This window comes from Palaemon carinicauda, chromosome 30 (assembly GCF_036898095.1).
Source record: "Palaemon carinicauda isolate YSFRI2023 chromosome 30, ASM3689809v2, whole genome shotgun sequence".
NCBI classification, from domain to species: Eukaryota; Metazoa; Arthropoda; class Malacostraca; order Decapoda; family Palaemonidae; genus Palaemon; species Palaemon carinicauda.
Genome location: NC_090754.1, coordinates 36,829,069 through 36,836,568, shown reverse-complemented (window position 1 = coordinate 36,836,568; position 7,500 = coordinate 36,829,069).

Below are 7,500 nucleotides of genomic sequence, written 5' to 3'. Positions count from 1 at the left end.
ATACTATTTTATACTAGAAATCACCTTATCATTACTGGCAAAATCATTACACAGAGAATGGAATATTACTTTAAGGTACAGACAGAGGTTAATAACATTCCGATGTTTTCGTTCCCCTATAGAAAAGAAATTTCATCCTAGTAAAGCAGGTACTATTATATACCATAAATTACGTTATCATTACTGACAACGTCATTACACAGGGACTAGAATTTAACTTTAAGAAGCGAACAGAGATTAATAGCATTCCAATGTTATCATCCCCTTATAGAACAGCAATTTCACCCTAGCAATGCAGATGCTATTTTATACCATAAATCACGTCATCATTACTCACAAAATCATTAAACAGAGTAGAATTTTACTTAAAGAAACAGACAGAGGTTAGACAGCTGGGTGACTAAGCGGCATGAGGCAATCTAGTTTGGATAAACAATGGTATTGTCCTTGAGAAACAAGTCTTCTTGCTGCTCTCCTTTGGATTTCACGATGTTTGGTTTTCATTCTGTCACAGATGCAATATGGATTTCTCCCAATTAATGATTTAATCAGTCTTAATAATGTCTATCTTTCTAACACTTATAGAATTCAAGAACTCAAAGCCAACGCTTATTCGACTAGCTTGAAAATTAGTGTTTCAATGGAGGGATCTGAGTATTTGATTAATTTTCGAATTGTTGAATCAACTTTACAAGGGAAATAACTCAGGAGTTACCTGAGAGTTTCAACTCTGGTGCCAATTTTCGTTCTTTTTTTTTTTTTTTTTTTTTAATATTTAGATTGTATGCACATCCCCAAGGTAAGAGTCAAATTATTTTACACAAAATCTACACCATACTCTAAACAAAATTTGATGAGCTCTCCAGTGTCTAAAGTAAAAAATTGAGTGTTGAGTTGAGTTTTAAGCAGTAATGTTGATGAAACTAACATTTTATAAGTTAACTTGTAAAATCTGCAGACTTATAAATAGCATTTTACATCAGGGAATTTAATATAAACGATTTAAAGTTCATATGCTTTCAAATAGAAATATGCCATCTTATATTGAGAGAGAGAGAGAGAGAGAGAGAGAGGAGAGAGAGAGAGAGAGAGAGAGAGAGAGAGAGAGAGAGAGAGAGAGAGAATCTACTGACTTATCATATTGCGGCCATGTCCATTGTAAATCTCGAATGATTTAGTACCCTAAGATGAGAGAGAGAGAGAGAGAGAGAGAGAGAGAGAGAGAGAGAGAGAGAGAGAGAGAGAGAGAGAGAGAGAGAGAGTCTGCTGAATTATTACATTGTGACCATGTCCACTGTAAATCTCAAATGAGGTCTAGTACCTGAAGAGAGAGAGAGAGAGAGAGAGAGAGAGAGAGAGAGAGAGAGAGAGAGAGAGAGAGAGAGAGAAAATCTAGTGACTTATATTGCGGCCATGTGCATTGTAAATCTCGAATGATCTAGTACCCTGGGATGGAAAAGAGAGAGAGAGAGAGAGAGAGAGAGAGAGAAAGAGAGAGAGAGAGAGAGAGAGAGAGAGAGAGAGAGAGAGAGAGAATGATCTAGTACCCTGGGATGGAAAAAGAGAGAGAGAGAGAGAGAGAGAGAGGAGAGAGAGAGAGAGAGAGAGAGACGTAATAAAGGAAGAAAACAAATAGCCATGACCCATCATAGTCTCAAGAAATGGGGCGTGGTGAGTTTGCCGTATAAACGTTTAGTTTCTTGCTTAGGTGAACTGACCTCACAAACACTTTCGAGGTAAAAATTTGGGGCAATGTGCCTTCGATAATAAAACTGGGACATGCGCAGACATAAATCTCAGTTGCTTTTATTCACTAGATATCAAGTGATTCCACTGATAAGCACCGAATTAATATTAGTTTTTATTTGTTTAGTTTTTATTATTATTATTATTATTATTATTATTATTATTATTATTATTATTAATATTATTATCATTATCATCATTATTATTATTAATACTACTATTATTATTATTATTATTATTATTATTATTATTATTATTATTATTATTAATAGTAGTAGTAGTAGTAGTAGTAGTAGTAGTAGTAGTAGTGTATTATTATCATTATTATTATTATTATTATTATTATTATTATTAATATTATTATTGGTGTTGTTTCTGTAACTAATATCAATGAAGTTTTACGATTTTTTTATTTATCGTATTTTCTCTATCAGTTATTCAACTATTTTTCATTCTCATGCGTGAAAAGAAATACAAAAAATTTAGTTGTATGAATTTATATTTAAAAAAAAAAATATGTAAAAATTAGATATCTCTAGAACATGAATGAAGAAATTAGAGAAATACTTTCCTATTTAGGACCTGTAAATTCCACGAGGAGAAAACAATAAAAAAAAGATAAAATCTGAAAACCACTAATGTAAAAAAAAAAAAATGGCTCTTAAAAAAAACCATTGACAGCACTTGTTGCCATTCAGAACCGGGTACATGACTACACCGCACAGATGTATTCAGAAACTAAAGGACATGTCTAGAGGCCCAGTTTTTGCTCCTTATATCCGCTAGCAATAGCGCTGTAAATTAGGTATTGAAACCTGTTCTGTAAGTCAATTGTTGACTTTAATAGCACTAAAGTCGAAAATGGGACTTATTGTTCAGTTTCTCCCCATCTTGCAAGAGCACTAAGCACTATAGTAAAACATTTCGAAAAGTTATTTTGAAAATTAAAAAAAAAAAAAAAAAATTCTTGTGGGGTCAAGTAATTATCAAATGCCCATTATTGTCAAGCTCTGTGGGCTCTTTCAATTACAAATAATCAGTTCAATTATTCATACAAACTTGAGTAAATATTCAAAGAAATTTTATAGAAATGTATATACTACTGGTATCAAATAACAATTGATTGAATCAAACACAAACGTATATAGAAACTTGATTTTCATTTGTAAAAACCCGTTAAATGAATAACATGGAAAATCGTATCTTCGTATATTAACTAATTATTATGAATATTCATTGCTCTTCATTTTGTCCAGATTCAGCCTCTAAATGATGAAAACCAGATTTTTATACGAATCCAAAAAACGTAAAGTGAAATTTGAACGCATTTGATTTGTTTTTTATTCATATTGTAATAAAATAATTCAGTGATAGTCTAAGACCTTTCCGTTGTATTGGATATAAAGAATAACAGAATAGGTCAATAAAGATTCCAAAAGAAAAAGGGGAGGAAGAGAAGACGATGGATTGATGAGGTAAGAATATTTGTGGCTATAGGCTGGTAAAAAAAATACCATAAAAGGACAGTTTTGTGTTGTTTTCAGAAAAGGGACTTCTGTCCATCTGGCCATTTATTGACTAGAGAATATATGAATAAAAGGAAGTAAAAACTGGTTATATGTGATGAACATGATGATGCAAAACTCAGTTTAAATTTTCCTTGAACTTACCAACAGCAGTATTACAGTGTTGCCATGGCCTGATTGGTAACGTCTCTGCCTGGTGATTGCAAGACGAGGGTTGGAGTCCTGCTCAAACTTGTTAGTTCCTTTAATGTCTGCAACCTTACTATCCTTGTGAGCTAAGGATGGGGGTTTTGGCGGAGCCTATAAGTCTATCGACTGAGAAATCAATAGCCTCTGCCTGGCCCTCCCTGGTCCTATCTTGGGTGGAGAGAGGGGTTGGGCACTGCTCATATGATATATGGTCAGTCTCTAGGGCATTGTCCAGCTTGATGAGGCAATGTCACTGCCTCTTCCCTCTGCTATTCATGAGCGGAATCAGCAGCCACTGCCTGACCCTCCCTGGTCTTAGCTTGGATGGAGAGGAGCTTGGGCGCTGCTCATATGATATATGGTCAGTCTCTAGGGAATTGTCCTGCTTGATAGGGCAATGTCACTGTCCCTTGCCTCTGCCATTCATGAGCGGCCTTTAAACCTTTGAACAGGAGATCAAAGCAACACTGACAAATGCGTCTCTAACATGGTTTCCAAGATATGGGAGTTTCTTGTATGACGAGGAATTATTATCATTAGTATTATTATTATTATTATTATTATTATTATTATTATTATTATTATTATTACTTGCGAAGCTACAACCCTAGTTGGAAATGCAGGATGCTATAACCCCAGGGGTTTCAACGGGGAAAATAGCCCAGTGAGGAATAGAAAAAAGAAAAAAGAAAATATTTCAAGAACAGTAACAAAATTGAAATAAATATCTCCTATATAAAGTGTAAAAACCTTAACAAAACAAGAAGAAGAGAAAATAGTATAGCGTGCCCGAGTGTAACTTCAAGCAAGAGAACTCTAACCCAAGACAGTGGAAGACCATAGCACAGAGGCTATGGCACTACCCAAGACTAGAGAACAATGGTTTGATTTTGGAGTTTCCTTCTCCTGAAAGAGCTGCTTACCATAGCTAAAGAGTCTCTTCTACCCGAACCAAGAGGAAAGTGGCCACTGAACAATTACAGTGCAGTAGTTAACCCCTTGGGTGAAGAGGAATTGTTTGATAATCTCAGTGTTGTCAGGTGTATGTGGACAGACGAGAATATATAAAGCATAGGCTAGATTATCGGGTGTGTGTATGCACCATAATCAGAGAGAAGGAACCAATGTAGTAATGTCTGGCCAGTAAAAGGACCCAATAACTCTCTAGCAGTAGTATCTCAATGGGCGGCTGGTGCCCTGGCCAACCTACTACCTACAAATTGCAGTAAATCATGAATTGAATTTTTTGGATATATATATCTCGGGGGATATGAATGAGTACTATATCTTTGGAGTTATTTCTGCCCATAGGTTTTATTGAATGTTGCCTGGTGAAAAGTTTTACGTCATTAAATATTTCAATAATAAGCATAACAATATTATAGCGAGTTGATTGTAAATAATTTGCTCTGACTTACAAGTCCATTTGGTCGTCCTGGGTTTGCTTGCCCTTACAGCTGTTACTGACAGCAGGGAAAAATTTACTGTGACGTGCCGAGAGAAGGTTGTGATTCAAAGGCAGGATGAAAGCAACTGAGTCTTTATTACAGAACACTCGCTTTTATATACATACTCAAAGGCAACAGGAAATTTCCTGTTCAACCAACACCGCACCGGTTAACAGTTAACGGGGAGAAAAACAGACATGTTATTTCAGGTTCTTGTCCGTGCGAGGGGAGAGTGAAGATACAAGCATAAAATAACACAAAATGAAATGTCGTTACTATGTACGATCGTGTGACACGGTTGGTACAATGCATTCGTTGCACCAGAAATAAGTATTGAATAACAGGTTTTCACAATAAAGCAATAACATGTTATGAAAGTTCAACATGACATCCCATAGCCTCAATTTAATTCAATAAGATAAAAGATGTTTCGTTTTATTTGAAAGTCTAGAAAATATCTTGTCTCCCTATTACAAGACCTCTTCTGTTTTTCGATTCTTTTGAATCCAGCGAGGCTCAGTACCAAGGTTTAAACTTTTAAGGTAATTACCTTAGTTGAAGTAATTTGCATGGTTTTAAGGTAATTTTAAGGCAATATAAGGTAATTTGGTTTTACAAAGTTACAAACTTCAGATTTAAGAAAACTAGAAACGTTTTTACGGTAATCTAAGGCCAAAATCAGCATCATCTAAGGTAAAGACCACATGCTTAAGTGTAAAACTGTTGAGTCAGTACCACTTCAACTGGTTTGTCACGACTCCTCCAGCAACGAAATCAGAAACCAGGAAGCCCATGACGGAGATGACACCCAGGGATCCTACTACATCCAGCTTTAACCACTGTTCTACAGGAGTAATATAAATGATCTTTTGCATATCATACATGCATTCATTTCCTGGGATCGTATACTTAGCTAAAACTTGGGTAAGCCATCTTCACTTGTCACTTTCTAGTAACCACAATTTCTAATTTGACTTAAATAATAAAATATAATGACAACATTTACCAGAATATGTAAATAAAACTTATATAAAAGGTTTAACTTCTTGATTTCCAAGCTTCTTAATGCACAATATGTTTAATGGTTGTTTCCCAACTGTTTTTCTTTGATTAATTGATCTATTCAAATCTACCTGGTGCCGCGACATCAAAAGTCACATGGTCTTGTTAGAGTTCTCTTGCTTGAGGGTACAATCGGGCATACTATTCTATCTTATTTCTCTTCCTCATGTTTTTGTTAAAGTTTATATAGTTTAAATAGGAGATATTTATTTTAATATACTATTCTTAAAGTATTTTATTTTTCCTTGTTTCCTTTCCTCACTGGGCTATTTTCCCTGTTGGACCCACTGGGTTTAAAGCATCCTGCTTTTCCAACTAAGGTTGTAGCTTAGCAGTTAATAATAATAATAATAATAATAATAATAATAATAATAATAATAATAATAATAATAATAATAAACATTCTGATTTTCCTTATGATCTATTTACATAATCAGTTAAAGATCTAGACTTCAGCTGCCAATAGCTCCGTGAAATACAATTCATACAAACTTCATTTTTCTCGAAGCTCTACCTTTTACGACATACCTGTTTAAGCGCTTCCTCACTTCCATGTGGTAACAACTTACAACATAGAATTTGCTAAAGTTGCCTTTACATTCCTCAACTTTTTCGTTGCATTTGTTACGTACTTGTGTTTCCACATCGTTCGCTCTTCTCAAACAATGTGGAAATATTTGGTATTGCTTTACTTGCCTCCCTTTGAAGTTCTATTTGAATCTTCTTCCCAGGTACTCCTCACTCAGAGAGAGAGAGAGAGAGAGAGAGAGAGAGAGAGAGAGAGAGAGAGAGATTTTGTGATTAAAACCTTTTCTTATTATTTCAAGATATCTTAACTGTATGTTAGGATGCCAGGGAACTTCAATTCATTCATTCATTCATTCTTAACTGCGCATCTATAAAACAATACGTCTTAATTCTTCTGTAATTTTAGCTATTGAATAATTTTAAATAATGTATAGCTACCTAAATAGTTCTGAATATGCATGAATGCATAATGTTTCCTAAGCATATTAATACGCTCCGTTTTTTTTCAAATTCAATGTCACGCCTGAAGGATGCTATAGTTTTTGCATGCACTAGAAGTTTCGTCAGCATAAGACCCTGGTTAATTCCTGACTCTGAAGACCTTCTCTTGAAAAAGCGTTTGTACTTGAAATGATGACTTCAAACCTATTATACACTCTCTCTCTCTCTCTCTCTCTCTCTCTCTCTCTCTCTCTCTCTCTCTCTCTCTCTCTCTCTCTCTCTCTCTCTCTCTCTCTCTCTCTCTCTCTCTCTCTCTCTGATTTATTATCATAGGGATATGGGAAGAAGTAATCACTTGAATATCCCGTAAAAGCTCAGCCAGTGACATATATAGTACATTTGGTTGACTGCATAAATGAAAATAACTATGTGAGCAGTTGTGGAGTTTTGGCTAAATATTAACAGATTCTTAATTGGAGCTCCCTCTAGGGCAATGTTTATGAAGTTTTTAGGACCCCCCTGGAAAAAAGGGGGGAGATTCAGGAATGGGCAAGTGACTC